Here is a 17,905-nt window from a genome sequence, read left to right as displayed (position 1 = left end):
CCAAACTGAAAACTAAACCCTCCTAGCAGCTCTCATCCCCAGGGCACATTCCCAAGTCAACACTGGACACCTGGAGACTGGAGGGGAGCCAGGTAATGGGGTGTCGCTGCCTGGGAACAGGCTGGAGAGAGACACTGAGGCTGCCCCACATGGGGCCAGGCTCTCAGTGGCAGCAGCCAGTGCCCAGCAACCCCCCGTCTGTGGGCAGCAGGGACTGGATCACCCCCAGGGGCTCTCAGGGCACCGATCCCTGGTTCACAGCTGCTGTCTGGCAGACACAGCGGTGGCCGTGGGGCTGTGCAGGGCCCTCCTGGGCTGGGTGTGTCAGACCCCCTGTGACAGCCCTGGCCCATCTCGGCCTGGTTCGTTCTCCCCCCTTCTGCTGTGTATGGCCAGTGTGAGACCCCAGTGTGCGGGGACAGGGGCACTCGGCAGTGTGGGCCCAGCCAGCGCTCGGCAGGGGGCAGAATGGGGGTGGGGATGGTGGGGGGGCAGTTGGAGCAACTGCCACCAGGACATGCGGGTCCTTATCTCTGTGCCCCTGAGCTCACCAGGCCTCCTGGCAGCCTGGCTGGGAGTGCCCAGGGGAGGGCACTGGGCTGAGGGGAAGGAGGGGCTGTTCTGCCAACCCCAGCCGGCCTGACCCTCCGGGCTCCTCTCCCAGAGCGTCTGACGGAAGGAGCAATCGACAGAACGGTGCATGTTCGAGTCCAGTGGTTCTCAGCCTTTCCAGACGACTGTCGCCCTGTCAGGAGGCTGATTTGTCTTGCACTCTGCTAAGTTTCATCTCACTTAAAAACCACTTGCTTCCAAAATCGGACATAAAAATACAAAAGTGTCACAGCCACTATTCCGGAAAAATTGCTGAGTCTCTCATTGTTGCGTATTTAATTATGAAATAGATCAATTGGACTATCAACGCTGTACCTTTCCGTGTATAGTCTATCGAGCAGTATAAACGAGTCATTGTCTGTATGAAATTTTAGCTTGTACTGACTTAGTGCTTTTTATGTGGCCTGTCGTAACACGAGGCAAATCTCTCGATGAGTTGATGTGCCCCGTGGAAGACCTCTGCTTACCCCCAGGGGTACACGAACCGGTGGGTGAGAACCACGGTTCTAAGGCAGCTCCAGCCCTGGTGCCATGGGGGAGACGTGTCCTCGCGGCCCTGCCTGACAGGTCTTTCTGTTTCAGATCCTTGTCCTAACTGCAGGAAATGTAACTACAAGACATGTACAATTGTGCTCGCAGTCGCCCTCGCAACCATGTTCTTAGTTCTCATCATTGTCCTGGCAGGTGAGTTCTCACCCTTCCCTTCCCCCTCTCTGCACATCCCATTCCCCCTGGAGCCACCACAGTCAGTCTCTCCTCCTGGCCTGTCTGGCTTCTGCCCCTGGGACAGAGGATTCCTGGGGGATGTTCCTCCAAGACCCTCCTCCTGCTCCCTCCCAGACCCCTGCACCTGGGCACTCTGTGTGTCGGGACTGAAATTAGCTCCCCCCGGCCCATCTCTGAGCACTTTGGGTCCAAGTCACTGTTGCCGGGCCCCAGGCACGGTCACTGATACCCGTGCAGAGTGGGGGTGATTGACGGTGCAGGGCAGCAATGAGCTGGGCCCTCTGCCTGCAGCGTGTCGCCCTGAGGTGCCAGCCTGGCCTTCCTGCATCCCCGGGTGGTGCCCAGTGCTGGGCAGCTGCTGGCGTGTCACTGAAAGGAGCCGTGGAACGCAGTACCGACACCTCCCTTAACGCAGTGTGAAACCCACCCATTGGTGACCTCGGCAGGGCAGGGTCTCGTCGCGCTGTTGACGTCCCCGCCTGCACAGACAGCGTGTGCGAGCGCAGATGGCAGCTGTTTGTGGTGACCGTGAACCTGGCTGGCTGCGCTGGACAGGCCGGGCAGCGGGCGTTCGGTCTCCTGAAGGGAAGGGAGTTTGTTCCCGTCTTCATCTCAACCTGCCTCTCCAGGGAAGCAAAGCGCAGAGCAGGGGGAGGGGGCAGCAGTCCAGGCTAGCAGAACTCCTTGGGGTACTAGACCTGGCAAATCATGTTGAAGTTAATCTCCTACCCATTAATTATTGCCCCCCTGCTGGCCCCCTGGTAACTGTCCCCTCCCTCTGCGGCTCTCTCCCCACCCCGTGTTGTAACACTGAGCTTGGGCCCAGCTCTCTGTCCTGGGCTTCATGGCATGAGCTGCTTGTCAGCTGCATCCCTGTTGAATGTGAACCCAAGAGAGTGAGAGCAGAGTCAGATAACCCCCCTCTGGGGCTGGATTCCCAGTGTCCTCCTGGCTCCCCCACGGCCTTTCAGTACCCACCCTGGTTCGAGGGGTCTCAGAAGCCTGGGGCGCAGGGGCTGATCTCCCCCTGTTCTCCTCGTTGGCGGGTGGCGGGTCTCGCTCACACCACGTGTCGCTGTCTCATTCTCAGTGTGGAGACCTAAGCTTCCGTCAGCTGAACCGGGGCCCGTTGCTGGATCGGATACCGAGGGAAATGCTACTATTTCTCTGAGGCCGAAAGGAACTGGACCTACAGCCTGACCTACTGCTCTGCGCTCAGCGCCTCCCTGGCTGAGATCAACAGTGAGCAGGAAATGGTGAGAGATGCTCGAACTGCAACGTTCTGGTCTTGGCTCAGCAGCTGCTGCAGGAGAACCTGGGCTCGAGGAGCAGCTCTGAGTAAATGAGCTTCCAGTTGCTGAATGCCAGGCCTGGCTGGCTGGCCCGGGGCACCTCTAGTGTCCGTATCTGACTGCGGGGATCACTCGCTGTCAGCCCTCTCAAAAGGAGACCGCCCCTCTCGAGAGCAAGGCTGGCTTGAGTGTCTTCTGGGTGGCATGGGGCCAAAGGGGTACTGAGATCCCAGATTGACTTGAAGAGCCAGTGCTCTTGGGTAGCCAGATGAGGATGGGGGGGCTCCTCTTAGCCCTGGCCCCTTCTGGCTGAGGATTTGGTGGCTCTTCTCTCATCCCTGGCCCTTCCCAGCATCCCTTATTGAGATCAGCTGGGCTCTTTCCTTCCCCTTCCCCTGTGATGGGCAGGGGAGCTCAGCTGTTCTGTAAGGCGAGGCGAGGTTTGGGATAGGAAAGTTAATACTGAATTACCCAGAGCTGGGCAAGAGGGAGGCGAAAATCCCCAGCCGTTCCCTGAAAACAGAGCCCTTCAGTGTATCCCTGTGATTCTCTGGTGCACAGAGCCTGTGCTCTGACCCCACCTCTCCCTCTGCTGTTTTGAGGCTTTCGTGCTGTGCTATAAAGGCAGATTTGACCACTGGATTGGCCTCCGGAGGGACCCTGGGCAGCTCTGGAAATGGGCCAATGGCACCAAATTCAACAACCTGTAAGTCCTCTGTGAATTCCCTGGGCTTTGGGTCCCTGGCGTCTGAGATAGCGAGTTCAGGCCGACGCACCAGTCAGTGCTATGTACTCTGTGTATTAGTGATGGGTGGAAGCAAGTGTTGTCTGCTGGGAGACTGGCCAAAGCTTTCAGATCTGTCTGGCTTTAGTGGGGCCATCTGCGTTAAAGATGCCTGATAGTCACAAATGCTGAGTGCCTGGGGCTGCCATGAGAAGTGGGGTACAGTAGAGATGGCCCAGACGACATCCCAAGAGGGATTTCAGTGGGATCTGGGTGGGATCAAATAACCAAACCCCAGTTGAGCCCATAGCAGGGTTTGACCCTGGACCATCAGCACTGAAAGAACGGCAGAGTAGGTCACGCTGGCGGGGGAGGGGCACTATATGTCCAGGAAAGCATAGAGTAAAGAACAGTAAAAATCTTAAACGAACCCAACTGTATCCTAGCATCTCTAAGAATAGGAATTCCACACTTGAAGAATAAGAATCTAGCAGCAGGAATATACTACTGACCAGGATGGTGACTGTGAAATTCACCGAGATTAGAGAGGCTACAAAAGCAGAAAACCCAATAATAATGGGGGTTTTCAACTATCCCCATATGATTAGAGATATGGAACAGCTTCCATAGGAGGGGAGACGACTAAGGGGGGGATATAGGAGGTCTATAAAATCATGAGTGGGGTCAAGAAAGTGAAGAGGGAAGTGTTATTTACGCCTTCACGTAACGCAAGACCTAGCGGTCACACAATTAAATGAATAGGCAGCAGGTCTGACACAAACAAAAGGAAGTATTTCTTCACACAACACAGTCAACCTGTGGAGCTTGTTGCCAGGGGATGTTGTGAAGGCCAATAGTATAACTCTGTTCAAACAAGAAGTAGACAAGTTCACAGAGGATAGCTCGACCAGTTCCTATCAGCCAGGATGGTCAGGGATGCAACCCCATGCTCTGAGTGTCCATAAACATCTGACTGCCAGAAGCTGGGTGTGAATGGGATGGATCACTCGATACTGACCCTGTTCTGTTCATTCCCTCGGAAGCACCTACCGCTGGCCAGTATCGGAGGACAGGACACTGGGCTAGATGGACCATTGGTCTGACCCATGTGGCCAGTCTTATGTACTTACAGCTGAATGGTGTTTTTAAAAAAGCCCTTTGCGATTGATGGGAAGCTGGAAAATGTGCCCAAAGGAGGCTTAGGAAACAAGTCAGTTGGTGACCTGTTGTTTGATCCCAGTCAGATATTTTCACATATTCCAGCAAGGATGCCCTGATGTAGGCAGCAGTCTGTCTTTGTGATTGCATCATGAGCCCATCTGTTAGCAGGCCTGTTTGGGGTCTGTCCACACCGCAGCTGGCACCATGCCATTGCAGAGAAACTAAATGAATTCTTTGCAGCAGTCTTCATGGCTGAGCATGTGAGGGAGATTCCCAAACCTGAGCCGTCCTTTTTAGGTGACAAATCTGAGGAACTGTCCCAGATGGAGGTGTCATTAGAGGAGGTTTTGGAACAAATTGAGAAACTAAACAGTAACAAGTCACCAGGACCAGGAACTCAAAGGTGAAATTGCAGGACTACTAACTGTAGTCTGTAACCTATCATTGAAATCCACTTCTGTACCCGATGACTGGAGGAGAGCTAATGTGACGCCAATTTACCGGAACTGGGTAAACAGGCATCTCAGTGGGGTGTTAACCCTGAAATCTGCCACCCTGCGGGCGCCCACCCCAGCAGAAGGCTCTGGGTGCATCATTGCCATCCCATCAGAGAGCTCTTCTGGGGTGATGCTGGTGGGGGAGCCACCCACAGCCATCTGCTCAGGTGGCTTTGGGCTGGGCTCTCCCTTCTCTGGGACAGATCTCACCCCGAGCCAGAGGCTGGTGGCCTGAGGGCAGGGAGATCCCGGCCTGCCCAAAGAGTAGTGCTGGGCCTCCTCCCAGCCCAGCACATGGCTACTGTGAGTAGCCAGGATGGGACCATGGGGGAGGATTTGCCTGTGGGCCTGGATCCCACCCTGTTCCCAGGTGGGAAGCGCTGGCCTCCAGCTCTCACGGGAAGCTCTGTGTGAGTGGCTGGGGTCACCCCATGGCTGCCTGGTTTGTGCTGCTGGCATTTCACTCCAGCCGCCCCCTGCAATGCAGCCTGTCCTGACAGGCCTCTGGCCTGAGAGCTGATGTAAACTGTCCAGGGAGCCCTGGACCCAGCTCCTCTGTGCGGCGTTACTGCTGCTCCTCGCCACGCTGAGAGTCACCTGGAACCTGCGCCCGGGGCAGTTTGGGTGGGTTGGGCCTGCAGGGGCCCATCCAGACCCAGCTGGGTGTGTGAGGGGGGGAGAGTAGGATCTGGGTTAATACCCACCCGGCATAAATGCTCCATGGAGGTCAGTTGATCTTCGAACCTTTCCTGGCCTTGCTGCCCCACTGCCCCCTTTCTAGCTGGGGCCTGTGGCAGGTGCAGGAAGGGGAATCGTGAGGGGCTGTGAGTGCAGCAGCTCCTTGCACTGTGCGAGAGCGTCTCTCCCTGCCTGTGACTGATGGGAAATGTCCAACTCCTGCCTGACACCAGCTCCCTGGCTTCTCTCTTGCAGGTTTCCAATAGGAGAAGGAGGAACTGCGCGTATCTGAACGGTGTGAGTGCGGTCAGCAGCTTGCAATGCACCAGTGAGAGACACTGGATCTGCACCAAACCCGATGCATTTACACAGGCACAGGAGGCTGCAGTGGAAGGGGGCTGGTAACAAGAGTATTATAGAATCTAGCCCTGGGAAAGCCTGACTGTGATTTCTTGTGACCATCACATCTGAGCAATTCCAGAATATCGGGGAATGCTCTGCGCATCACTGGGTTACTTCCCTGTCTGGCCATCCGTGTATTGTGTGCCTGATGTTGGATGTCTCTTTGCACACTGAGCCAGGTGCAAAATTAGATTGCAAAATCCACAAAAAAGGAAATCTACAGGAAGAAACTTACAGCAGGGGGCTGTGTGTGTGTCCATCTGTGGTGTTTAAGCATAAAGACAAAGGATCGGTCTGATCTCTCTCGGTGTGCAGAGACATACTGGATCCTTCCCCTCGGAGACAAACTGACCGTACGCATGTCTCCTAAAAGAAGGGTCCGAGCCTGCCTGGCTGTAAAGTGCTGCAAGGATTTCGGGTGAGCTGTACTTGGTTAGACAGGAGAATACCTTGTTAGTTCGGTCTAGGCTCTAGAACGCATGTTATGACTTTGTTATATGTAACCATTTGTTTCCAACACTTTCACTCGACTCTTGGCTTTGTTGAACTGAGGCGTGATTTCGCTATGAGCCTATGGCAGCGCTGTGTGTTAAGTGGAGCAGTGATCTGAGCTGGACCTGGTAAGCTGGGGCCGAGGATGTTACTGTTCCTTTGGAAATAGTGAATCTGTGAATACTACCGGTGCCCAGGGGACCAGGGACTGGATGCTCCAGACAGATTCTCAAAGGACTTGAGGGCAGAGTGGGCCTATTGCTACCCTGCAGTGACGGCAGGCCCAGCAGCGAGTGCGTGTGGCCAGTGGAGTTGGGGAGCTGACCCCTGGCAGGCACAGACAAGGCTCCCTCAGGCAAAGGGCAGGTGGTGGCGAGGTGCCTCCCAGCCCTGGGTACCCTGGGAAGCATTGCAGGGTATTAACTTACTGCAGGTTTGGGGCAGTTAAAAATTACACCCCAAGGCCCCAGCCCAGTGAGGAGGACCGAGGAGAGGAACTGTGACTGCGCGGGGCACCTGAGTCCCAGCACCGCCCAGAGTTCTGCTCTGCCTAAAGCCCCAGTCCCGCCCCGTGAGTAGGGCTTTACCAAATTCATGACCATGAAAAGTGCATCACAGACTGTGAAATCTGGTCTCCCCTGTGAAATCTGGCTGGGGGAGGGGGGAATATGTCACAGAACTGCCACCCTTACGTCTATGCTGCCTTCAGAGCTGGGCGGCCAGAGAGCAGCAGCTGCTGGTCTGGTGCCCAGCTCTGAAGGCAGCACTGCTGCCAGCAACAGTGCAGAAGTGAGGGTGGCATGGTGGGGGGAAGGGCCAACCTTATGGGTGGGATGATGCGGGCAACTGCCCAGAGCGCGGTGGTCAGGAGGGAACCCCACCAACCGCCAGCTCCAGGCCCTTTTAACCTCTGAGTGCTGGACCCTGGAACGGAGGAGGGGCAGGGCTGGGAGCGTCCCGGGCAGGGGCTCCTACCGTGTGCCAGGCTCTAGCTGCAAGTTCGGGCTGGGCTGGGGAGGAACAGGACCTCGTCCCCTGCATGGGCTGCTCCCAGGGCCAGATCAGAGCCACCGCCAGGAACCTCCCCCAGCAGCAGAAAGCTCCGTGGCTGCCGGCCGGGAGCCCAGCTCTGAAGGTAGCACCACTGCCAGGAGCAGTGCCGAAGTCAGGGGAGCGATACCGTGACACCCCTCCCCCAATAGCCTTGAGACCCCCCATGACCCTCTTCTGGGATGGGATCCACACAGTTACAACAGGGTGACATTTCAGATTGAAATAGCTAAAACTGTGAAATTTAAAAGACTTTTAAAAATCTCATGACCATGAAATTTACCAAACTGGATGGGTGAATTTGGTAGGGCCCTACCCATGAAACTGAACAGGGGGGTACTTCACATTACAGATACACAAATGTGGATCCTGAGTTGCACTGTTTATATCACGGCCGCTTCTTTCTGGCAGATCCATTTGAGCTCCGCGGCACACGTCTCAGACAGAACCTGGCTGCCTTTTATCCACCCGCAGCTGTTCCCAGCAGCAGAGCCTGAGAAGCTGCAGAGTGAGAGAGAGTCCGTGTCACTGTGGGTCCCTGTAACAAGGAAAGGCCCAGGCGTGAGTCCTTCCTCCCCCTCCCCCTAATGGGAAGCTGGGCTCTGGTGTTGTCCTTCATCTCTAACTTCCCTGCAGAGCGTCAGTCGAGAAGACGTCCCAGGCTGTGAGATGACTTAGGGCAGTGGCTCTCAACCTTTCCAGACCACTGCACCCCTTTCAGGAGTCTGATTTGTCTTGCGTACCCCAAGTTTCACCTGACTTAAAAACGACTTGCTTAGAAAATCAGACCTAAAAATACAAATGTTGCCACAGCCACTATTACTGAAAAATTGCTGACTCTCATTTGTACCATACAATTATAAAATAAATCCATTGGAAATAAGTATTGTACTTACATGTCAGGGTGTAGCGTATAGAACAGTGTAAACAAGTCAGTGTCTGTCTGAAATTTTAGTTTGCACTGACTTCGCTAGTGCTTTTTATGTAGCCCGTTGTAAAACTAGGCCAATATCTAGATGAGTTGACCTACTCCTCGGAAGACCTCTGTGTACCCCAGGGATACATGTAGCCCTGCTTGAGACCCACAGAGTTAGGGGGTCTGGAGCAAGGACCATACGAGGCTGAATCTCATGGGGTTGGTGACCTGGTACTTGTTCATTGGAAGCGCCACCTTGATCTCCTACATCTCAGCTTTCCTTTAAAAACGAAGTCTGATGGGTGAGAGGAAACCTGCACCGTGCGACCTGGGTAACGGGACAGCTGCAGGGAGCTGAGGACTTGTCCCGATGAACGGTTAGGGCTGGATTCACAAAGAGACTTAAGAGGCTAATGGCCACTTCAGACACCTCCATCCCAGAACCGCATCCCCCTGGGATTCACCAAACCCCAGCTCAGCTGCCACCAAATCCTGGAAGCGCCTGAACTTGCTCGGTGCCTCAATTTTCTGAGTCAAAGTTTACGAGGTGTCTGTGTGCGCCCCGAGCACCTGTGCTGCTCCCTCCCTCTAGGCTGCTGGCTGCCTAAGCCCCAGTACGGTCCAGGAGCCAGTCTCCGCCTGACTTGCCTTGGGGCCCCAAGCCAGTGGGCATGTTCAAAGGACCCGACCAGCTTGGGCCCCACAGGTGAGCGTCCACAGACTGGCAGCGAGGAGCATGCAGCCGATGAATGCATCCGATGAAGTGAGCTGTAGCTCACGAAAGCTTATGCTCAAATAAATTGGTTAGTCTCTAAGGTGCCACAAGTCCTCCTTTTCTTTTTGCGCATACAGACTAACACGGCTGCTACTCTGAAACCAGAGAGGAGCAAGCGCTTCCTGGTAACATTTAGCCCAGGGGTTCTGGCACTCACCTGGAAAGTAGGAGACCCCAACTCAAGTCCCCCTTGTAGCTGGGTAGGAGAAGGGATTTGAACAGGCGTCTCTCACCTCTTAGGAGTAGGCTCACGCCACTGAGCTAGGGGACAGTCTGAGGTGGTGGTGGTGGGGGGGTCCCTTATTCTCTCCTGTTAACCCTGTTCCAGACTCGGGATAAAGAGTGATTGGAGCAGACAGACTAACTGTCACCTCGGGGCATGATGCAGAGAGATGATTTCTAGCCCCCACATTTCACTTCTAAAAGGGGAACCACAAAACCATGTGGATGCTTGTTGGATGGAAATTGCACAGAGCTGTCACCAGGGTCAAATGTCTCCTAGTATCACGGACACGACTTAAAAACAGCATGAGAGGCTCAGACGAGGGGCTTGTCTACACTCACAGCGCTGCAGTGAAGACGCTACCTACGCTGACCAGAGAGCTTCTCCCATCAGCAGAGCCAATCCCCCTCCTCAAGGGCGATAGCTATGGTGACAGGAGAAGCGCTCCCCTCAACGTAGCGCTGTCTACACTGGGGGTGAGGTCAGGATACCTGCATCGCTTGGGGGGTGGATTTTTCACACCCTTGAGCAGCATAGTTATACCGTCATAAGTCTGTAATGTAGACCGGGTCTAAGGGCAGGTCTACACTACCCGCCGGAAATGCAGGTAGCGATCTATCTATTGGGGGTCAGTTTATCAGGTCTAGTCTAGACATGATAATCGAACCCCGAGCGCTCTCCCGTCGACTCCGGCACTCCAGCGCCGCGAGAGGTGCAGGCGGAGTGGAGGGGGAGCGCCGTGAAGATGCCAAGGTAAGTCGAGCTAGATACGTCCACTTCAGCTATGCTAGTCTCCTAGCTGAAGTTGCATATCTTAGGTCGATCCCCCCACACACACACACACCCAGTGTAGACCAGGGCTTAGTGTGTACCCCAAATAAAAAAAGACAGGAGGAGGAGCAAAAAAAATGCTATCCTGGCTAAACAGCAGAGTAATGGAGGCCATTAGAGGCAAAAAGCATCCTTGAAAAACTGGAAGTCTAAACCTAATGAGGAAACTAGGACGGAGCACAAACTCCAGCAAGTAAATTGTAAAGTATAAGGAGGCAGGCAAGGAAGAGTTTGAGAAGCAACTTCCTAAAGATGCAAAACCTAAAAAAATTAAGTACATTAGAAGTAGGAAAATATAAGGTCCCTCACCAAAGGCTTTTAAGCAAAGGAAGCTGTCATGGGATAAGGGGGAAGGTCCTCTCATGGATCAGTAACTGGTTAAAAGATAGGAAACAACAGGAATAAATGCTCTGTTTTCACCATGGAAAGAGGAAAATAGCTGGGTCCCCTAAGGATAAGTACAGTTATATCCATATACAACTGCTTCTACCACTATCGCTTATGCCAGCTCCCCTGATCCCCCTAAGCTACACTGCTCTACACACAGAGCTATTGGTAGAACTGCCGTTACACTAGGGCCTTTGCTGGCACACCTCTGTTAGGAAAAATACCCTTAACCCATGTAGTTACGCTGGGAAGACTTTTCAGTGTAGACCAGGCCTCAGACAGACGTTGGACATTTAACACGAGCAAGTTATACAATGGGAGCTTTTCCCAAACATCTCAAAGAGTAAACGTCAAGCAGCACTCACCGCACTGGATCTAATGGGGAACCGTCCACCCAGGTCCATTTCCCCCCTGGGGGTGTCACTTTAAGGCCAATCCAGATGTGGTTTGCATCTTGTACAACATCTTGTATGAAATCCGGTGATGTGCAAAGCAGAGGGGGTGGGGATGAGTATCCTGTAACATGCTAGAATTCCCTTAGTGATCCCATGAAGTGCCTGCTCTCTCCTTCAGTAGCTCTGCCCATAATGCCAGCAGGAGACCCCACCAGCCCCTGAGTTAGTTCACCCTCTCCCCTGGGTGGGCAGGGTCCCAGAGCAGGTAAACGTGGCTCTCTCTATGCAGACATGGTAACATCAGCACCAGTCCTTGGTGGCACAGGGTGAGCTGGCCCTTTAAGGGAGTCCTGGGTTGAGCCTCACCTGTGACTAGGTGCCCCCGGACTCAGAGGCAAAGGTGATGGAAGCAGGTGACCAGGAGCCAGGCCTGGTGGGGCTACAAGGGCAGCCAGTCTGGGCAGGGAGAGATTTGATGGGGTAGGAGGTTTGTGTGAGTAGCTCTATGCAGAAGGGCTCCGCTGAGCTCTCAGACAGAGGGCCTGGGAGTGAAACGCCTACAGGAGCCAGCTGGGCAGCCTGGGGTGGGAAAGCTCTGGGGTTCTTGTTCTGAACTGTATGTTAATAAGCCAGACCCCCAGAAGGGGAGAAAACACCCCAGTGTGGAGTTTGATTTGCGGTGGGGGGTGGTAGAGTCAGGCTACACTGGGATTGTAACTAGTGACACACGTCTTTCTCCAGCTGGAGTTGGATGAGCCTGTATTTGATGTTACCATCTCCTCCCGGTTCTGGATCACGAGCATGCGAGAGCTCTTCCCCGAGCAGTCGTCACGGCTCCCAGTCCAGTCTTTACGCTCCTTAGACAGCCAGTAGCACTTGTCCCCATGCAGCAGCCGGTCCCTGGGGCAGAGTTTGCACCCGGATCCCTCTGGAGGGAGAGATGGGAACCGAGGTGTCATTAATTCTGAACCTTCAAACTACAGCTGGATGAAAACTCTTGTTCAAAGTTGTTTTTTAATGGAAAATGCCATTTTGACCCAAATGAAAGTTTTTATTTTGATTGCCATTTTTCATTTTTTGATGGGGGAGTGGACTTAAAATGGAAATACTGGTTTTGAGGGTGGGAGGGAGGATTTCATTCAGTTTTGGAGGGGAAATAAACATTTATTCTTAACAGTTCCCTCCATTTGAAAAGTGGGGGAGGACTTTCACTTTTCTACTTCCTTCAAAGGACATCAAAGTGTCATTTCTTTTCACGTTTTTCATGAACTAGGCTTACACTGTATCAGCTCTAGTTCTAGACATTGCTGAAGTGTCCCCTACAGTTGTGTAAAAAGCAGGGCTGTCAATTAATCGCCGTTAACTCACGTGATTAACTCAAAAAATTAACTGTGATTAAAAAAATTAATCGTGATTAATCACACTGTTAAACAATAGAATACCAATTGAAATTGATTAAATATTTTTGGATGTTTTTCTACATTTGCAAATATATTGATTGCTATTACAACACCGAACACAAAGGGCACAGTGCTCACTTTACATGATTATTTTTGATTCCAAATATTTGCACTGTAAAAATGATAAAAGAAATAGTATTTTTCAATTCACCTCATACAAGTCCTGTAGTGCAATCTCTTTATCGTGAAAGTGTAACTTACAGATGTGGATTTTTTTCTTACATAACTGCACTCAAAAACGAAACAATGTAAAACTTTAGAGCCTACAAGTCCAGTCAGTCCTACTTCTTGTTCAGCCAATCGCTAAGACAAACAAGTTTTGTTTACACTGACGGGAGATACTGCTGCCCCCTTCTTATTTACAATGTCACCTGAAAGTGAGAACAGGCATTCGCATGGCACTTTTGTAGCCGGCATTGCAAGGTATTTATGTGCCAGATATGCTAAACATTCATCTGCCCCTTCATGCTTCGGCCACCATTCCAGAGGACATGCTTCCATGCTGATAATGCTCGTTAAAAAAAATAAATGCGTTAATTAAATTTGTGATTGAACTCCTTGGGGGAGAATTGTAGGTCTCCTGTTCTGTTTTACCCACATTCTGCCCTATATTTCATGCTATAGCAGTCTCGGATGATGACCCAACACATGTTCATTTAAAGAACACTTTCACAGCAGATTTGACAAAATGCAAAGAAGGTACCAGTGTGAGATTTCTAAAGATAGATTCAGCACTCAACCCAAGGTTTAAGAATCTGAAGCACCTTCCAAAATCTGATCGGGACGGGGTGTGGAGCATGCTGTCAGATGTCTTCAAAGAGCAACGCTCTGATACGGAAACTACAGAACCCAAACCACCAAAAAAGAAAATCAACCCTCTGCTGGTGGCATCTGACTCAGATGATGAAAATGAACATGCCTCGGTCCGCTCCGCCATGGATCGTTATTGAGCAGAACCCCTCATCAGCATGGACGCATGGCCTCCGGAATGGTGGTTTAAGCATGGAGGGACATATGAATCTTTAGCGCATCTGGTACATAAATATCTTGTGATGCCGGCTACAACAGTGCCATGCGAACGTCTGTTCCCACTTTCAGGTCATATTGTAAATAAGAAGTGGGCAACATTATCTCCTGCAAATTGTAACCAAACTTGTTTGTCTGAGCGATTGGCTGAAGTAGGACTGAGTGGACTTGTAGGCTTGAAAGTTTGACATTGTTTTATTTTTGAATGCAGTTATTTTTTGTACATAATGCTACATTTGTCAGTTCAACTTTCATGATAAAGAGATTGCACTCCAGTACTTGTATTAGGTGAATTGAAATATTCTCTTTCTTTTGTTTTTTACAGTGCAAATATTGGTAACCAAAAATATAAAGTGAGCACCGTACACTTTGTATTCTGTTCTAATTGAAATCAATATATTTGAAAATGTAGAAACCATCCAAAAATATTTAAATAAATGATATTCTCTTATGGTTTAACAGTGCGATTAAGAGCGATTATTTTTTTTAAGCGCTTGCCAGCCCTAGTAAAAAGCCTTCAGGCTCAATGTAGTAGTGAGGGCTTTTCTCAGGGTCAGCACTCAAACAGCCGGGCACGCTGTAGGTCAGGAAAGCAAGGTGCTGGGAGGCCAGAGAGGAGAGAATTCACTCCAAGTCTTTACACGGAGTTGCTCTCTTACGAATGATCTGCTCTAACTCAGTCACAAGTTCTGGGCTCGATGTAGGAATTACTGGCTGGGAGAAATCTCTGGCTTGGTGCATTGAAATGTAATTCCTTGAGGTTTGACCGTGTGAGCTTATAAAAGCTGAACAGAGTCAGACCCAGGCTGTTTCCCAATGGGAAACCTCAAGGGAAACTCAGTGTTGAAACAAATAAGACGGATGACACCCCCGACTAAGGCAGAACTGAACCCAGAGACTCGACCTGGCAGCTGGGGGCGCTGTACCTCTGCTGGTGTCAGGATTCAGCTGGGAGTTAAAAGCAAGGTCCCATTATGGTCATTACAAATCCTATGGCTCTTCTTTAATGGGGGAGATCTGAGTCGGTTCAAATGACAGTTCGGGGGACTACAATTTGCCTCTCTCAAATGCCCTGTGAAATTCCAATAGGTGAGTGGATTCTGCTTCAACCATTCCCCTAAGACATCGTCTGCCCGTGTTGTGTGCTGCTGAACAGTTGTGGAGTTTCACCCCAGAGGTGGCTGCATGTCAGTAGTGGGGGGAAAGGATTCCCATGAGTACGACCTGGTTGGTAAAGCACTTTGGGATCCAACCTCTAGAGCAGTTGTATTCTTTATTACACTATTGTTATGATTGTCTGTGCTCCAGCAATGGGAATTCCTCTTCCCACTAGAGGTCACTGCTGCTCCTCTGCACAAACGGCTGAGAATTACTTATTGTGCTTCGCCTGCACACTCCCTGGGGAAAGGATTGTCTTTCTGTGATGTGTTTTTGATGGCATCTGGCACAATGGGGCCTCCATCCCTGAGGCAGGACTGCAGTGGAAAGAAATAGGGTCGAGCTGAGAGGTTCCTGTCCTGGATCGGGTTAGGGGTTGGTCTAGGGATGCTGCGCACAGATAGTAAGACAATCTCTGCCACAAAGAGCTCCCAGCCTGAACATCTGATGTGAAACGGGTGGAGAGAAAGAGGAGGACGGCAACAAGGCAAGAGAGAGACCAGCTGGGTAATTCCTGTTCCTGGGCTAACTTCCACTGGTGGAAGATACAAACTCGGAGCTCCACAGAGCTCGTCTTCAGGGCTGGGGGAGGCCATCAGAGGAAACCCGAAGAAGAGCTCTGTGGAGCTCCAGAGTTTGTACCTTTCACCGCCAGAAGTTGGTCCAAGAAAAGCTGTCAGCTCCCCGCCTTGTCTCTCTCACATTCCGGGCCCAGCCCGGCCACAACGCCGCTGCCCCGAGAAGGGAGAGGAACCCGGCCACCGGGGTACAGACAAAGGCAGCCACAGCCTGGGTCTTGCACCCACCACCTGGGAGAGATGAAGTGAAAGAAGACAGGGGCGCTGGGGGTGACAGCGCATCACAACGGCACCCAGAGCATTCAAGCAGATTTAAAGGTGTCTCTCCCCCCGCCCCCCCCCCCAACTTAAACATCACCCTGGCGGCGGACCATTGTTCTCCCGCTGGAGTTACGAGCAGAGCGAGCCCGCCCGCCCCAGCCAGGCCAATGCAGGGTCAGACACCGTCTGCCCTTCCCCCGGAGAGCTCCCCGGCCACGCGGCCTGTTCGCGGCTCCTGCTCGCAGCCCCCGAGGGGCGAGCGCAGCTGTCGGGTTGCTCAGGGGTGAGCTTCGCTCGCGAAGGCTCCTGCAAAGACCCCGGCTCCCCTGTCCCCCAGGAGCCTGCCCCCCCAGCTGCCGTAACACCCCCCCCCCCAGCCACGAGCATGGGACCCCAGAGGCTGGAGGGACGGGGCAGGAGGGCCAAGCGATGCGCGCCGCGCTCTGGGCCAGGCCCCTCGGGAAGGGAGAAGTGGCGTCTGCACACGGGGTCGGTTTGTCCCCCGAAGGGAGGATTTGCCGGAGAACAGGAGCCCTTTCTGACAGGCAGGACGTCTCGCCGACTTGGGAGCAATTCTGGGTGTTTTACTCGGTTTTCTGGCACGTCGAAAAGCTCCTGTTCATTTCCTGGAAACCCCCCCCCCCCCCAGTCTCCCCTTAACCCAACACCTCACTTTGGGGGAAACGAAAATCTTCAAGCTCAGTTTGTGGCCGAAGAATGGACACACAATTCAACAGCGGCTGCAGTACAAATCGTACGTCATTCACAGACACTGCGGGGCCCTGCAGCCTGCCTGGGGGCTGTAACAATAATCACAGGGCTGCGATGACACCGGGATCTTCAGAATAACCCCCCGTCTCCACCCCAACCCCAGTCCCTCATTGCAGAGCCGGGGTGGGAGTCAGGTTCCCAGGGCACTGCTCTGGAGGAAGATCACAGCTTACCTCCTCCAGGGACTCCATGGCTGCAGCATCCTTTGCAAGGCAGGTCCCTGCTCCATCTCCCCCTCTCTGCGCATTAGCTGAGCGGGGAGCCCCAACTCCCCCCTTCACACACATCATGTCTTCCCCCATCGCTCGGGCAAGGGAAAGCGCCCGAAAAAGCCAGCCGCGAGGAGAATGAAACTACACAGCGCGGGGGAGATCCTACGCCTTATTAGCATATTGCTTCTGATTGGACAAGGGGCGGGAGCCCCGCAGGGGGAGGAGGGTCCACTTGCTCTGGCCCAGGGCCCCAGGAAACCCTCCTCCGCCTCTGCTCATCTCGCTAGTGGCCTAGTTTTACAAGGGGCTGCCTAAAAGCACTGGTGACGTCAGTGCAAACCAACATTCCAGACAGTGACGTCTTCATCTTGCTCTATGGAGTGTACAGCGACATGTACATTTCCAGCTGATTTATTTTATAATTATATGGTAACGACGAGAGAGTCAGCAATTTTTCCGTAATAGTGGCTGTGACGAAGTGGGACTGTTCTTAATGTTTCCTCTGAATAGTGTGGGGGTGACGCAGTTCCCCTATGAAGTTCTTAAGTATCTAGGGGGTGGGGTAAGGGTGTATGATCATTGCAGAGCCCTAGAGGGCAGGTGTGTGCAGGGGTCTGGACACAGAGAATGGCCGACACCCTGTTTCCTGGCAACTGATGGCCTGGGCCCTTCCCCCCTGCAAGGTGAGAGCTAAAGGGTTGGAGAACAAAGGAATCAGGTGACCTCCTGGCCCGGGAAAGGAACAAAGCCCAGAGGAGGAGGGGCTGGAGGGAGTTTCAGTTTGGGGCTGGCTGGGACATGGAGTGAAGGGCAGACGTGGTTGTCTGGCTCACTGCCCCCCCCCAAAATGGACCCAGCTGAGGGGTCCTGTTCTCTGCACCTGCAAGCTCTGTTTTAGACCATGTTCCTGTCATCTAATAAACCTCTGTTTTACTGGCTGGCTGAGAGTCAAGTCTGACTGCGAAGTTGGGGTGCAGGACCCTCTGGCTTCCCCAGGAGCCCTGCCTGAGCGGACTCGCTGGGGGAAGCGCACGGAGGGGCAGAGGATGCTGAATGCTCCGAGGTCAGACCCAGGAAGGTGGAAGCTGTGTGAGCTGTGTGTCCTGAAGACAGGCTGCTCACAGAAAGGCGACTGCCCCAGAGTCCTGACTGGCTTCATGGGAGCAGTTCCGAGCATCGCCCGGGGACTCCGTGACAACTGGTGGCAGCGGTGGGATGTACTGCACCCCGTGGATGGCGCTTCCTGCAGTAAGTGACTGGGGAGCAGTAAAACGAGGG

General features: G+C 52.9%; 2 long non-coding RNA genes across 3 annotated transcripts; one reads left to right on the top strand and one right to left on the bottom strand.

The window, feature by feature from the left end:
• Window positions 1-838: 838 nt before the first annotated feature.
• LOC119567651 lies at window positions 839-6,102 on the top strand. The gene is made up of 4 exons (XR_006285897.1): window positions 839-1,296; window positions 2,429-2,594; window positions 3,233-3,336; window positions 5,946-6,102. It is a non-coding gene; the product is annotated as an uncharacterized LOC119567651 (long non-coding RNA).
• A 1,758-nt stretch (window positions 6,103-7,860) lies between these two features.
• LOC122462977 lies at window positions 7,861-16,811 on the bottom strand. 2 transcript variants are annotated; one of them, XR_006285891.1, is made up of 3 exons: window positions 16,589-16,811; window positions 11,132-12,089; window positions 7,861-8,135 (listed from the first exon to the last, which is right to left on the bottom strand). It is a non-coding gene; the product is annotated as an uncharacterized LOC122462977 (long non-coding RNA). The 2 variants fall into 2 exon arrangements; XR_006285892.1 differs by having other exon boundaries at window positions 11,935-12,089; window positions 16,589-16,802.
• Window positions 16,812-17,905: the final 1,094 nt, after the last annotated feature.

This window comes from Chelonia mydas, chromosome 14 (genome assembly GCF_015237465.2).
Source record: "Chelonia mydas isolate rCheMyd1 chromosome 14, rCheMyd1.pri.v2, whole genome shotgun sequence".
Taxonomy (NCBI): Eukaryota; Metazoa; Chordata; order Testudines; family Cheloniidae; genus Chelonia; species Chelonia mydas.
This window is presented reverse-complemented; position numbering and strand designations above follow the sequence as displayed.